This window comes from Saimiri boliviensis, chromosome 1 (assembly GCF_048565385.1).
Source record: "Saimiri boliviensis isolate mSaiBol1 chromosome 1, mSaiBol1.pri, whole genome shotgun sequence".
In the NCBI taxonomy this organism is placed as follows: Eukaryota; Metazoa; Chordata; class Mammalia; order Primates; family Cebidae; genus Saimiri; species Saimiri boliviensis.
Window position 1 is genome coordinate 153998255 of NC_133449.1, and position 14328 is coordinate 154012582.

General features: G+C 34.9%; 1 protein-coding gene and 1 pseudogene across 1 annotated transcript in view; one reads left to right on the top strand and one right to left on the bottom strand.

Moving 5' to 3' along the window:
* The window catches only part of SGCD (sarcoglycan delta), a 1061368-nt gene that overhangs the window by 880796 nt on the left and 166244 nt on the right, over positions 1 to 14328 (bottom strand). The gene's annotated exons all lie outside the window — the stretch shown is intronic.
* LOC101049577 (DNA-directed RNA polymerase III subunit RPC7 pseudogene) lies at positions 5157 to 5963 on the top strand (annotated as a pseudogene).

Here is a 14328-nt window from a genome sequence, read left to right on the forward strand (position 1 = left end):
ATTTGTAGAAAAAGGTTTTAAAATGAGAACAGCTATTGTTGAATGCTTACTCTGAACTGGGCACTGTCATAACCTCTTCAGTTCTTCGAGTGCAGATACTGTTAGGAACCTGATTCAATGTGTGAGGAAAGTGAGGCACAGGGAGAAGGGCCCTATTACTCCAGATGTAAACTGCTCATATTGTCCATATTTGCAGGAAGGAAGAACTTTATCTTAACCTTCAAGCTAACATGCAAATCCTATTGCTAGACATGTATTCTTCACACTGATTTAAGTTGGTCATGAGTAACTTGGCAAACCCTTTCAGAGGACTATGCATGGGAATTCAGTCTCAACTGTCATCTTAAAACCTGAGCTTCAGGATGTGGCCGTTTTGGCATGATTTGGAGACAGTTCTAATTAAAGACACAGTTGGACTGAATTTAATCCTAGCACAAACAGCTACCACCCTCCTCTTATAGCATTTGCATTTTAGAAAATCCTATGGGCTTTAATTTTTTTAAGGCCCATAAGACCTCAGTAGATCTTTCACATCTAAAAGATAGCTGATATTTAAAAGGTTTCTTGGCATTTCAATACAACCGTAAGTTGCTTGAAGATAGGGAATGTATTCCAAAATGCTGAGTATATATGGGCATAAAAATGAGTATTTTTCAGTTCGTTTCTAGTGTGTCATGTTCTTATCAGTCTTTCTAGTTAGTATATTTAAACTAATATTTTCACATCATTGTAATGTAGAAATACATCTTTCATTGCAGCACAGTGAAGGTCATCAAATAAAGGCAGAATATCCTTGTACCTAGAATGCTTTAACATATTTTTCATAGTTTCTTATTTGTCATGTGGCTAGCAGTCAAGTGATAAAATGCCATTTTAATGCCCTAAGTAACCCTACATAGACAAACACTATGATGGAGAGGGGTACTTGTGCATGGACTTAGATGATCACAAATAGAGAACGTTAAGGAAGAAAGGCAGCTAAGCTTTTAGAGGAAGACAGTATAACTCTTAGAAATACAGATATTTGCTTCTAAGGTCAAAAGGTTTGGCCTAAAAAGTACATTACTTTTCAAATTTAATTCCAACATTCTCTTTCCCACCACATATTGATTTGAGGAACTTTAGAAGAAAGGTAAATTGCTTATAAATATAACACAACCACTTCCATTCTTGTGGTACTTTGCAAAGTGTTTTGCTTTTTATTTTTTTAAAAGTATCTTAGTGTTCCAAAATGGAACGATACACAGATGTTCTTACACTGATGTTATCCCAAATACAGGTGGTGATAAAGAAGGTTCTTAACAATATAAGTCTCAAAACAACTTTGAAAATTAAGCTGAAGGCTAAGGATGCAGTAGAGATGATCAGACCCAATTTATATAGTATGTTATGTATGTCTCCAATTTTTATTTGCTCATCAATCCTCAAAATATGGCAATGATATGCACTGTTACAAAGCTACAATTCTACAGCTCTAGCAGGTCCTCCAAAAAGTGTCATCAATGTACCTGTACAACAGAAGTATTGCTCACAGCAGTGGGTATAAAGAGATTTCACTCACTCCTCAAAAGACTATGGCAAAACTGTCACAGCAATGTCAGATGCCTTTGCCTCTGACCCAGGCAGTTACTATTAAGTCTATGAAGAGGGGGTCTTCATAAAATGACATAACAACTCAAAAAAACAAACAAACAAGAGGAGCCATCTTGAAAATGTAAATTCTATATAAAAATAATAAATTGAAATTCCTTTATCACAGCTTTAAAGTATTTGTTGAGATAAAACTGACATATGTGGAATCGCATATATTTAACAGGTATAGTTTTATGATTTTTGACCTATGGAATTAATTCTACAGGGAGGAACCTCATACCTATAGAATTAATTAATTCTACAAGGAGGATGATGAGCATATCCATCAGACCCAAGAGTTTCCTTGTATTTCTCTGTAATCTCTCTTTCCTATCCCTCTCTAATCACTTCCTTCCAACCTAGGCAACTATTGACATATGTTACTATGGGTTAGCTTGCATTTTCTGAGATTTCATATAAATGGAATTGCACAATATGTATTTATTTTTTGTCTGGTATCTTTCACTCTGCGTCATTTTGAGATTCCTCCATACTATCGCCTGCATCAACAGTTTTCTTTAGTGCCACACAGTTTTCCACTGTGTGAATATATCACAATCTGTTTATCCATTCATCTGTTGCTGGCCATTTTTGTTGTTTCCAGTTTTTGGCTATTACAAATAAAGCAGCAGCAAATATTCATCTATAGTTCTTTTTTGTGGACATATGCTTTCTTTACTCTTGGCTAAATACCTAGGAGGACAACGGTTGGATAATACATTAAGTCATGTTAAGTTTAACTTCTTCAAAAATTGTTAAACTGTTCTCCAAAGCAGCGGTAGCATTTTGTATGCCACTAGCAGGGGTGAGACTTCCATTTGCTCCCCGTACTTACCAATATCTGTTATTTTTAGTTTCTTTCTTTAACTTTGGCCTTTCTAGGGGATGTGCTGGTATCTCCTTGCGGTTTGAATGTGCACCTCCCCCAGTGACTAATGAAGTTGAGCATCTTTTCTCATTTTCCATTTACGTGCATGTCCCTTGGTGAAATGTCTGTGAAAATCTTTGCCCCATTTTCATTGGGTTGCTTCTCCTTTTGAATTACAAAAGTTGTTTTCTTTTTAAATATAGTCTGGATACAAGTTATTTGTTCATATATGCATCGCAAATGTTTTCTCCTCTTCTGTGCACTGACTTCGCTTTTTTACCATGGCTTTTAGAAGAGCAAAAATGACTTTTTCTTTTATACTTTTGTGTTCTGTTTTCCATATTTTAAAGTCTTTGACAAAGTCAACATTGCTAAAATATTCTCCTATTTTTTTCTTTGAAAAGTCTCAAGAAATCCATGTTTCTGTTGTTGCTGCTGTTATTTTTAATATATGTCTGTACTCATACCATCGTAAGTTGTAAGAAATGCTCTTCCTTTTCTTTCACATCACCTGACAACTTGTTCTCTGTAATAGAGTTAGGCCAGAAGGTGATGTTCTTTTTTCTTTTTAATAAGATGAGAAAATTTCTTATCCCTTTCTTTTGAAAAACTTACACAGAAAAAAGGGGGAAAAGTACAACATTGTATAAAACATATATGGTCATAAAAATTGCTGCTGAATGCCAAGAAGCCCCCTGTTGATACGAACAATGGTATAAATTTTCAAAGTTTATGGGATAGTGAACTGTTTCCCTGTAGTGTGTCAGGACTACATCAAAACTGATCCAGGCTGAAAAGAAGGAAGATTTTAAAGATTAAAAATAGATGTCATATTAAATCTTCTGAGATGGTATTTAAAACTGAATAGTAAATAATTTAAAACTTTGGATAAGTTGTTTCCTGCCTTTGTTTTAGAAGTACTTTCCCCCCAGTGAGTCATAAAATTATAACTGCAAAGTGGTGTGCTTTTTTAACTTTTTAAGAGATATCCTCTTACTGAAATATAAAATTTATATATGTGTTCTTTTGGTAATGACTTTTCTTTATTAAAAAGTATAATAGATTTAGGAAGCACAAGGGCAGTTTGGTTATATGGATATGCTGTGAAGTTGGGAAGTACAGGCTTTGAGTATAACTATCACCTGAACAGTGTGCACTGTATCCATTAAGTATTATAATTTCTCACCCCTCCCACACCACCCTGCCACCCTCCCACATCTATGTATCTGTGTCCATGTGTACACATTATTTATTGCCCATTTATAAGTGAGAGTATGCAGTATTTGGACCTTCTGCTTCTAAGTTATTTTACTTATGATAATGAGTTATTTCATTTAAGACAATGTGGTATTTAGACATTCTGTTTCTGAGTTATTCCACTTAAGATAGTTCCATTCGAATTGCTGCATGTTACTTTAACTTTTAAAAAAGGTGCACTTTAAAAGAAAGATACTGTTACTGAAATACAAAACGTATGTGTGTGTTCTTTGGTAATGACTTCTCAAAGACAAATGTGGTAGATGATCTAAATATTGGAGATGAATTTCAGCCAAATTCAGAAAAAATGTTATTGGTTTACTATTATGTACAGAAAGAAATAATACACAAAGTACCAAGGGTGGCTATGGGGAGATAGAAAACGGAGTAACAAATGAGTTCTGCCCTTCAATGTTAACTTCTTACAGGTGTTCTAGCAGTTGAAAAGATGTTTAATAACATGCAAACTATATCTAAGGTAGAGATTAGGAAATAAAGAGATGATTTGCACTTGAGGGAAACAAAATAAAGCCTTTCTATCAAGAAGCAGTCTAAAGTTAGGATCAATAGAGTATGGCTAGTGTAGAGATGATCTCAAAAGCAGCCAAGAAGATCTTGGACATGAAGTGTTATGGAAAGACAAAGAGATCAAATAAAGAATTCTTGAACAGATGCAAGATATCAGTCACAAACAAGCATGGCATATTCCATCCATGAGCCACTGAGCTAGAACCTGGGTCAGTAAGAATGGAGAAATACAGTCATAATTTTCATTTGATTATCCAAACAGTAGTAGAAGAAGTGCTCAGGAAAAGGAATAAAACAAAGATATTGGCAGAAACTTGAATATAAGATAGAAAAGGAACAAGTAAAACTCAGAGTAAGCCAAAGAAAGGAAATAATAAGAAAATAATTTTTCTAAGGTAGCAAAGCAGTAAAGCCAACAAAAACCTAGAGAAAAATGATAAAACCAAAACCCAGTTTGTTAAGAAAATAAATAAAATTTTAAAAATCTCCACCAAGATTGATCAGGGAAAAGAGAAGTTACCAATACCATGAGTGGAAGAAGTGACATCACAACAGATTCTACACATACTAAAATAATAATAAGGTAATGTTATAAACAACTTTATGTCAATAAAATTGGCAACATAGAGAAAATAGACAATTAACCTGAAAGCTACAAATTACCAAGGCTCATTTAAAAAGAAATAGCTAATATAAATAGCTAAATATCAGGCTGCAGTTCTGGGACCACATGGAGGGCGGTGCGCGCTTCCGCCGCGGTGGAACCCGCAGCTCTGGAGCGCCGGCGTCCTCTGCCAGCACGCCTTCCTTGCCGGCCGGCATTTCCACTGCAGAGTTTTGCCCATGCTTCGAGACTTCGGGAGCAGTGCCTTTCAGAATTTGCCCACTCGTCTGGTATAACTAGTTCTGATGGCTGGGAATAAAGGAAGAGGACGTGCTGCTTATACCTTTAATATTGAAGCTGTTGGATTTAGCAAAGGTGAAAAGTTACCTAATGTAGTGTTGAAACCACCCCCATTATTTCCTGATACAGATTATAAACCAGTGCCACTGAAAACGGGAGAAGGTGAAGAATATATGCTGGCTTTGAAACAGGAGTTGAGAGAAACAATGAAAAGAATGCCTTATTTTATTTAAACACCTGAAGAAAGACAAGATAATGAAAGGTATAGTAAAAGATATATGAAAGTGTACAAGGAAGAATGGATATCAGATTGGAGAAGACTTCCAAGAGAGATGATGCCAAGAAATAAATGTAAAAAAGGCCCCAAACCCCAAAAGGCAAAAGACGCAGGCAAAGGCACTTCACTCACTAATACTGCAGATGTTTTGAAAAAAATTGAGGAATTGGAAAAGAGAGGTGATGGTGAAAAATCAGATGAGGGAAATGAAGAGAAAGAAGGAAGCAAAGAGAAAAGTAAAGAAGGTGAGGATGATGATGATGATGATGCTGCAGAACAGGAGGAATATGATGAAGAAGACCAAGAAGAGGAAAATGACTACATTAATTCATACTTTGAAGATGGAGATGACTTTGGAGCAGACAGTGATGCTGCTCCAAATGGATGAAGCAACCTATTAGGCATGAAATTTTTCAAAAAATATTTTTATGCAGCTTCTGAACATTTGGACAGACTTGTTTTGTATTTTATTTCTGATAAGCTATAAGTATTTATGTTTTTGGTTTTTTTGGACAAATATTTGTTACGAAAATATTCAAAACCACTTTGAGTTTACATACTAGTTACCTTACCAATTAGTCCCTGACACTCTGACATTCCTTCTAAACACCTCTGCCATCTCTCTTATGTATTCTGGTGGATTTTTTTCATATTTGAATATGAATGTGCCTAAAGAATTTATGCTCTCTTAATCTGTGTATAGGTACTTGAAATCATTCTTGCTTAACTGCTGATCTTTTATAAAACTATTGCTAGTCATAATGAATTTCTATAACCTGAAAATTGAGATAACAGCACATAAAGAGCACTTAAAAAACAAAGAAACTTGAAAATAATTTTAGTTTTTACTTTTACATAGTATGTTCTAGACTACTGCATTCTGACTACATAAACCTACCTGAGCTCTTACAAGTGCAGAATTGTGAGATAGAGGTTTTGTGATGGAAAACATACACACAGGGAAAAATACCAAACTGAGCAATATCAAGTTCACAGCTCACATCTTACCCAGTGCAAAGAAACTTTCACATGGGGTGAATATTATAAATACTTGAATATGGGACTCACTTGATACTGTATGATATATAAATTATTCATCCCACTGTAATAACTTGGACATCTTCAAATAGTTAGGCTTATGGAAAAACTTGACTAAGACATTTTATTTTATCCTTTATGTAAGTGTGAAATAAGTTCTGGTAATATAAGTATCACTGTAGAATGCATGTGTGTGAACTCTATGAAGTATGGTGACCTTTTATGTTTCAGAATACTCAAGTTGTACATTTGATTTATATGAATGCAAAATGAACTCAGGTCATTTTGAAATTAAGATTAATTTTTTTGTTTAACTTTAAAGCTAGCTCCCCCAACTTTATATATTTTGGGGGGAAAATGCCTAAAAACCTTAGCCTACAAAGACTCTCACAAATGCCAAAGATTTTCAAGGAAATTCATATTATATATTTGAAAAATGATTTATCAATGTTATCTACCAAAAGAAATTATTTTTCCCCTTTGGGAAGATATCATTAACCTGAAATGTGAGAATCTGATCCATAGATTCTATTTCTACCTGTACGATTAAACTCAACCTTGAAACTGAGTGTGGTTGTTTATGTGCCTTAGTTTCTCCACGCGTACACAATTTCCTATAAAAGTTGTTTAAACACCAACCAAAATTTACTATATGTATTTATTCTCTTTAAAGATGACTTCTTAATTTACATTTGGTTCTCACCCTCTAAAAATTTATAGTTTGGGAAGTAACTGAAAACAATTTTGAGAAACATGTTTTCCTCACAAAATATAATCTGATTTTCCTATCTTGTATTCATGCAGAAAATTCGAGAAAATGTGTATTGTCTTGTGCTATTTTGCAACATGAGTTTCTCAGGAAAAAGATCACTTTCAATGGCAATACTTTCTTAAATAATTCAAGATGGGTGTGAGTACCTGTCTTATTAGTTTAGTGCTGTATTAACCATTTGTGAATTATTTCTTGTTTAAAGGAAATTGTAAAACAAATTTAAGATTCTAAATGGAATACATGAATAAAATAAGCCTTAGAATAGAAACCACACATAAAAGTTGTCATTTGGGGTTGATAATTAACATAGGTGTTTTATTCTCTCACCACCTTAGTACCAGAACTAAATACCATTTAGTTCTCAGAAATCTTATCAATATTGTTCTGTTTACCTACTTACTATAAATCTGCAGATAACCACTTGAACCAGGCAAATACACTGAAGGTCATTTCTTTTTTTAGCTTTGAATTTGTCATGACAATTTTAGTCTTGCAGATAGCCCCTTGGGTCACCAGCCATCCCCTTTAAGAGCATTCTTTTTACAATGTTAAAGTTAATTGTGAGAACAAGCAGAATTTTGCAGGTTGCTTTACCAGCATGAATCTCATTTTCCTGGCTTAAAATCTGAGACTGTGAAATTATTCCATAGGAAAGTGAATTTTATTTTGCAGAAATAGCCTCTTAGATAAAAGTAGTTGTTGAAGTGTCTTTAAAATTGCGATCAAGAGCAAAACTGTTTGGTTGCTATAATGCTTATTTTTCTGTATTTGTTTACACATTAAATTTTTACAAAATTGTGTTCCTTTGTTTTACAGTAAGATGTTTTATTTTGAACTTATTTAAATGTCTATTTGGTAGAGAAAACTAATTTGTTAATACAGATCTTACCTAGTAACTATCTATTGAGCAGGGATGCCTATTACAGATATTCTTGAATAAACTATCACCACAAACCACAAAAAAAAAATAAAATAAAATAAATAGCTAAATATCTATCAAAGAAATTCAATTTGTGGTTAAAAACCTTCCCACAAAGAAAACTCCAGGCTAAGATGTTTGCATTGCTGAATTCTACCAAAAATTTAAGGAAGACACAAAATGCCAAGTCTTATAAATGCTTCCAGAAAATTGAAGAGGAGTCAATCAATAATTTCCAACTCATTGTATAAAGCCAGCATTACTCCAATAACAGAATCTGGTAACAATATTACAAGAAAATAAAACTACAGACCTAACTACTTAAACATATATATTTGAATAGAACATCAAAATCAAATGTTACTCATTCAAGGAACACAGGTTTGGTTTAATATTTAAAAATCAATTGATATAATTAACAAATTTGTTATTAACTAATTTGTTTTTAAATGTATGATCATGTCAACAGATGTGGAAAAATAGAGCTTGATGTGTGGGTAACACCCCCCATGGGCACCAAAGAAGGAAAATTGTCCAGACCCCAGGCACAAATAGTGCCTGAAGAATATCTTAGTTTATAGTGTTATTACTCAGCTATTTCCTTTATATAATCCTTTACATATAATCATATATTAGTTTATAGAATTAGTGCCTGAAGTATAACTTACTGCTTACATATATCTAGCTTATATAATCATACTTAATACTTACATCTAGCATACTTAGTTCTATATAATCTTTCTATATTATCATATAGGTATTGTAGTTGGAGCCATACTGTCACATTTAGTGCTAATTTATAGAATCCTTCTGTATAAACATATAGTAGTTTGTAGTAGGAGGAATGCCTAGAGCAGTCACAGAACAGAAGCAGTACATGGGAAAACAGCCAGACCAGGACGAGAACCAAAGACCCAGGCGGTGGCGTCCCTGCCTGAAAGGGCATATGCTGTGTGGCCGGCCTGGAGCAAGAGCCTCTCCTCCTGATAAAGGAGTTGTAGTACCTTGCATCCAGCTCCTGTGGAAAGCAGGCCTCAGGCCTGAGATCCCGCAAATAACCGAGGGAGAAGAACCCATCTGGTGTGACCAGTCATGGTGGCTGTACACCCTGTCAGTCTTTTCTCGCTTCTGTGCTAGCTCAAATCATCCTCCCATAAATATCTTAAGAGAAGAGCACAAGTCTGTCAGCTCCCACTGCATTGGCTTACAGTATCCTTCTATTAGAAATTGTTTGAAGTCTCCAGCCCCTAGATAAGAAGTATTGCACACGACACCTGTTGCACACAGCCCACCTCCTTGCCTCGGTGACCTAATGGGCATGGACCCCTTTTCTGTACATGACCCTCTACTACTGTGCAAGACATGGCTCTCTACTGCACACGGCCCACCTCTCTGCCCAAATGACATAATGGGGTGGCCCCCTCACTTGTGACTCGCGTGATTATGTATGCCCTATTACTAAGCCTATAGATAATGACCTCACTCACAACTCTGCTCCCTGCTTGTACCTAATAAATACAGATGCTTCTGGGCATTTGGGGCCCCTGCTGATCTCCGCTCACAGGTGGTGTGCCCTCTGCCGAGTCCAGATGCTCTTCACCAGCTCTTCAGTGTCCTGTCTCTTTACTTCTCGGATCCTGTACCTCAGAACAGCATAAGGGACACCCCACGACCCTGTGAGGCCCTACAGCCCTACATTGATGTTTCATTTCTAAAAATACTCTAGCTAACTAAAAATAGAAGGAAACTTTTCAAATATATAAAAGGTATGTGCAAAGAACATGGATAGAATTATGCCTACCGGTAAGAACAAACAAACAAACAAACAAACAAAACTGAATGTTATGTCTCAAATATCAAAACAAAGTAAACATGTTCATTCTTATGACTTCTAGTCAAGATTGTCATTAAGCTTCTAGCAAGTCCAAAAAGCCATCAATAATAATAGTAATAATCAAAAGCATGCACACTAAGGAAAAGAAGAAACACCACCATTTTCATATGCAGATGACATAATCACCTGTCCAGAAAATTCTATGGCATCTACAAGAACTAATAAGTGGTTATCGCAATACTGGGGTGGGACGGGGGTAAAAAGCATAAGGAAATTATAAACTGGCATGAGAAACTTTTGGAAATGATGGATATGTTTATCTTGACTGTGGTGATTGCTTCATGAATGTGTGTGTGTATGTGTGTGTGTGTGTGTGTGTGTGTGTGTGTGTGTACACATAGAATTATGTATTTTGTATATATGGGTGTGTACATATACATACCCATACACACATAAAATTATGTACCATATATATACACCCACACATACACATAAAATTATACACTTTATGTACATTTTACTGTATGTCAATTATGCCTCATTAAAACCTTTAAAACAACTATTATCCTAAAAAAATCTCAAATGGCTAATATTTCAAATTCATATCTTAGTACCTAGTGTAAACATTAAACTCACACATAGTCTTTCTTTTCTATAGTATCCATGCAACCATGTGAAACAGTTATGGCTAATGTAATGTTTGCTTTCCCAATAAAAATGAAATGTATCATACTAGAAGAGCCCTTCACTCTGCCCCTTTCTTTCATTTTGAAATTAAACATGATATCTGGGAGTATAGCAGCCAAGCACTCTCAGATAAAAGTTTAAAAACATTTTTAGAAAGTTTTATTCAGAGAATAACTTTTTAAAACTTGAAGAGTCACTGGCCCTAACAAGCAAATCAATGCCAGACACTGCTTACCACCAGATGATATTTCTAACATGAGAAAAATAAAGCTAAACTGCTTATATCAGTTTGTCAGGTTTTCTTTTATTTGCAGCAAAATGAATTCTTGCACACACTTCCCATATTTCTAAAGAGAACATAGCTCCATTCTAACCTTCTTGCCTTACTATTGCATTGATAATAGTCTCTAGTAGAATCTTACTCCCCTGATTCTCTTTCTGAACTTTTCTTGCCTTTTTCTCAACAAGTCTTAAACTTCAAAGTCTTTTCTGGGAAATGTTGGTATTCTTTCATGAAGCCATAAAAGTTTAAAAGTAACTTACTAGTTAATAACTACATGAAAATATGCTCAACATTAGCCACCAGGAAAATGCAAACAAAACCACAGTGGGATAGTGGTAACCTCAAATCCTCTAAGGATGGCTACAGAGATAGATTCTTTTGATGTAGAAAACGGGACCCTTGGCTGGGCACGGTAGCTTACTCCTATAATCCCAGTGCTTTGGGAGGTTGAGGCAGGCAGATCACCTGAGGTCAGGAGTTCGAGACCAGCCTGAGTAATATGGTGAAACTTCGTCTCTACTAAAAATACAAAATGTAGCCAGGCATGGTGACGCATGCCTGTAGTTCCAGCTACTTGGGAGGCTGAGGCAGGAGAATCACTTGAACCTGGAAGGTGGAGGTTGTAGTGAGCTGAAATCATGTCACTGAGCTCCAGCCTGGACAACAGGGCAAGACTCCATTTCAAAAAAAAAAAAAAAAAGACAAGAAAAAAGTAAGAAAAAGAAAATGAGACCCTCATACACTGCTTGTTGGAATGCAAAGTGGGGCAGGTCCTTTGGCAAATAGTTTGACAGCTCCTTAAAATGTTGTATATAGGGTTACCATATGATCCAACAATTCCACTCCTGTACAGACACTCAAGGAAAAATAAATGTTCACACAAAAACTTGCATACACATATTCATGGCAGCATTACTCATAAGAGCCCCAAATAAAAACAACCCAAATGTCAATCAACTGATGAATGCATAAATCAATGCAGTATATTTATATAATGGAATATTATTCAGCCATGAAAAACAATGAAGTACTGATATCTATTAAAACATATGAACCACGACAACATTATGCTAAGTGAAAGAAGCCAGTGGTAAAAGACAGTATTATCCAGTTTATATGAAATTTTACAAGGGTCACACTTGCAGAGACATACAGTAGAAGTGGTTAGCAGGGGCTAAAAGGAGGAAGAAAATGGGGAGTGACTGCCAATTAATATGATTTTTCTTTTAGGGGTAATAAAAATGTTCTCAAATTAATTGTGGTGATGATGGTATGAACATCAATATTTGAAAAGCTATTAAACAGTATAATGTTTATTATGAAAATAGTTGTAACTGTATACATTTAAAAGGTACAAGTTAAGTTTTGTTACATGAACATATTGCGTAGTAGCAACATCTTGGCTTTTAGTGTAACCACTATTTAAATAGCATATGTTGTGCCTGTTAAGTGATTTATCATCTCTTACCTCTCTCCTGCCCTTCAAAGTCACCAATGATAATTATTGCACACTCTATGTTCAAATGTACACATTATTTAGCTTTTACTTATCAGTGTGGGAATGTGGTATTTGACTTTCTGCTTGAGTTGTTTGACTTAAGATAATGTCCTCTAATTCCATCCATGTATACTTTTTAAATGAGTAAATTGTATTGTATATGAATTATATCTCAATAAACATTATATTTTTAAAAAGTAATTCAACATTCTTAGCAGAAAGTGTTTGGTTCATTTCCCTTACCAGGACCTACACTACTAAGTAGGGTTGCTTGTTTTCAGTCATCTTCCTGTGGTAAGTCTTGCAAAAGAACCACTAGCAGGAAATGTTCAAAAAGCAGAGCTCAGAATCAAGTGCAGATTTCTGCACAGCTTGGTGACCCATGGCAGAAAACTCCTTACCACTTACTATTTTGGTTTGACAATATTAAAATCATGGCCATGTCATAGGGATAAAGATAGATAAGAGTATCTCACATTTGTATCTTGCTTATAACACAGACTTTGGAGTGAATAATCCCAAAGGTCTCTTTCAGCTCTAAAATTTTATGAGTTTATGTAGCCATTTGCTCTCACAACAATCCCAAGAAGAATATGTAATATGTCCAGGCTTTTATTATTATGTGATTACTGTCATTTAACAGATGATAAATCTACTGAAAAATTTAGATACTATGTTTAGTCAGTAAATATAAGGAAATAAAATTTATACTGGAAATTAATTTCTGGACAATCCTATGGTTAAAGTACACAATGTAGAAGCTAGCACAGAGTCAAGATACACAAACACACATATACATATGCACACATACACATATATATACACACACACATACACACATATCTACACATACACACATACACATACATGTGTATATGCACCACACTCATATACACATAAATACACATATATGTACACACACATATATACACATACATGCACACATACATACGTGTAAGTGCATATATATGTGGTGTGCATGCATAGACAGGCACATATATTCTGGTTAGAAATAAAAATTTGTTTAGCTAATTATCTACAATGTTTTCTTAAGAACTGATTTCGAAAAGCAGAAAATCACTCCTATGCAGATTATTTTTTAGCAAGCATTAGAAGTCAAACATAAATTCACAATTTTCTTTTAAATATGTCTTCATTTACAAGCCCATACTTTATATTCATTGAGATTCCCCAAACCACAGCTCAATCAGCTCATAGCTCTTCTGGGTTTTTTTCTAATAATTTCACCATGTCACAAAATGAGGTAGTCTTAACTCATCTTCTTCTATTGTCTCAGTTTTTCTCTCTTTCTTTCTTCTACTATTATAAAGTCATTAACACCTTAGGCCTGACCTGTCTTTATAGATTCTTAAATGCCCCTCTCCAAAATAATATAAAGCCCATTTCAGAGCATCTGGCAGAAGGCAGTGCTTTATAAAACTCTGGTATATGGTAGAGAAAATACAACCCTTTTAAAGTTTAAAGATTTTTTTCCCCTCTACAAAAGATACTTAGAGGGAAAAAAAAGCTTCTTTTAAAATGCTTGCCTTGTAGCTTCATTAATATTTATAGCTTCTCTTACACTGATAGTGACTTCCTGGATATCTAAGCATCCTTCTACTGTAAGGGGCACTTTCTCCCTAGTTTTTTCATGACCTTTCAAATGGTAGATCAATATTCTCTTGCTGGATTATGGCCCTTGGAGACACCTAATTGCCTTTGATGCTTCTTTCCTATTTTGTTTTATGGTGGCTTTCATTTGAATTCCGCTTGCTAAGGAATCAGTCTGTTTCCTCACCTTCTTCCCACCTGTTCCTCGTGATCATATGTT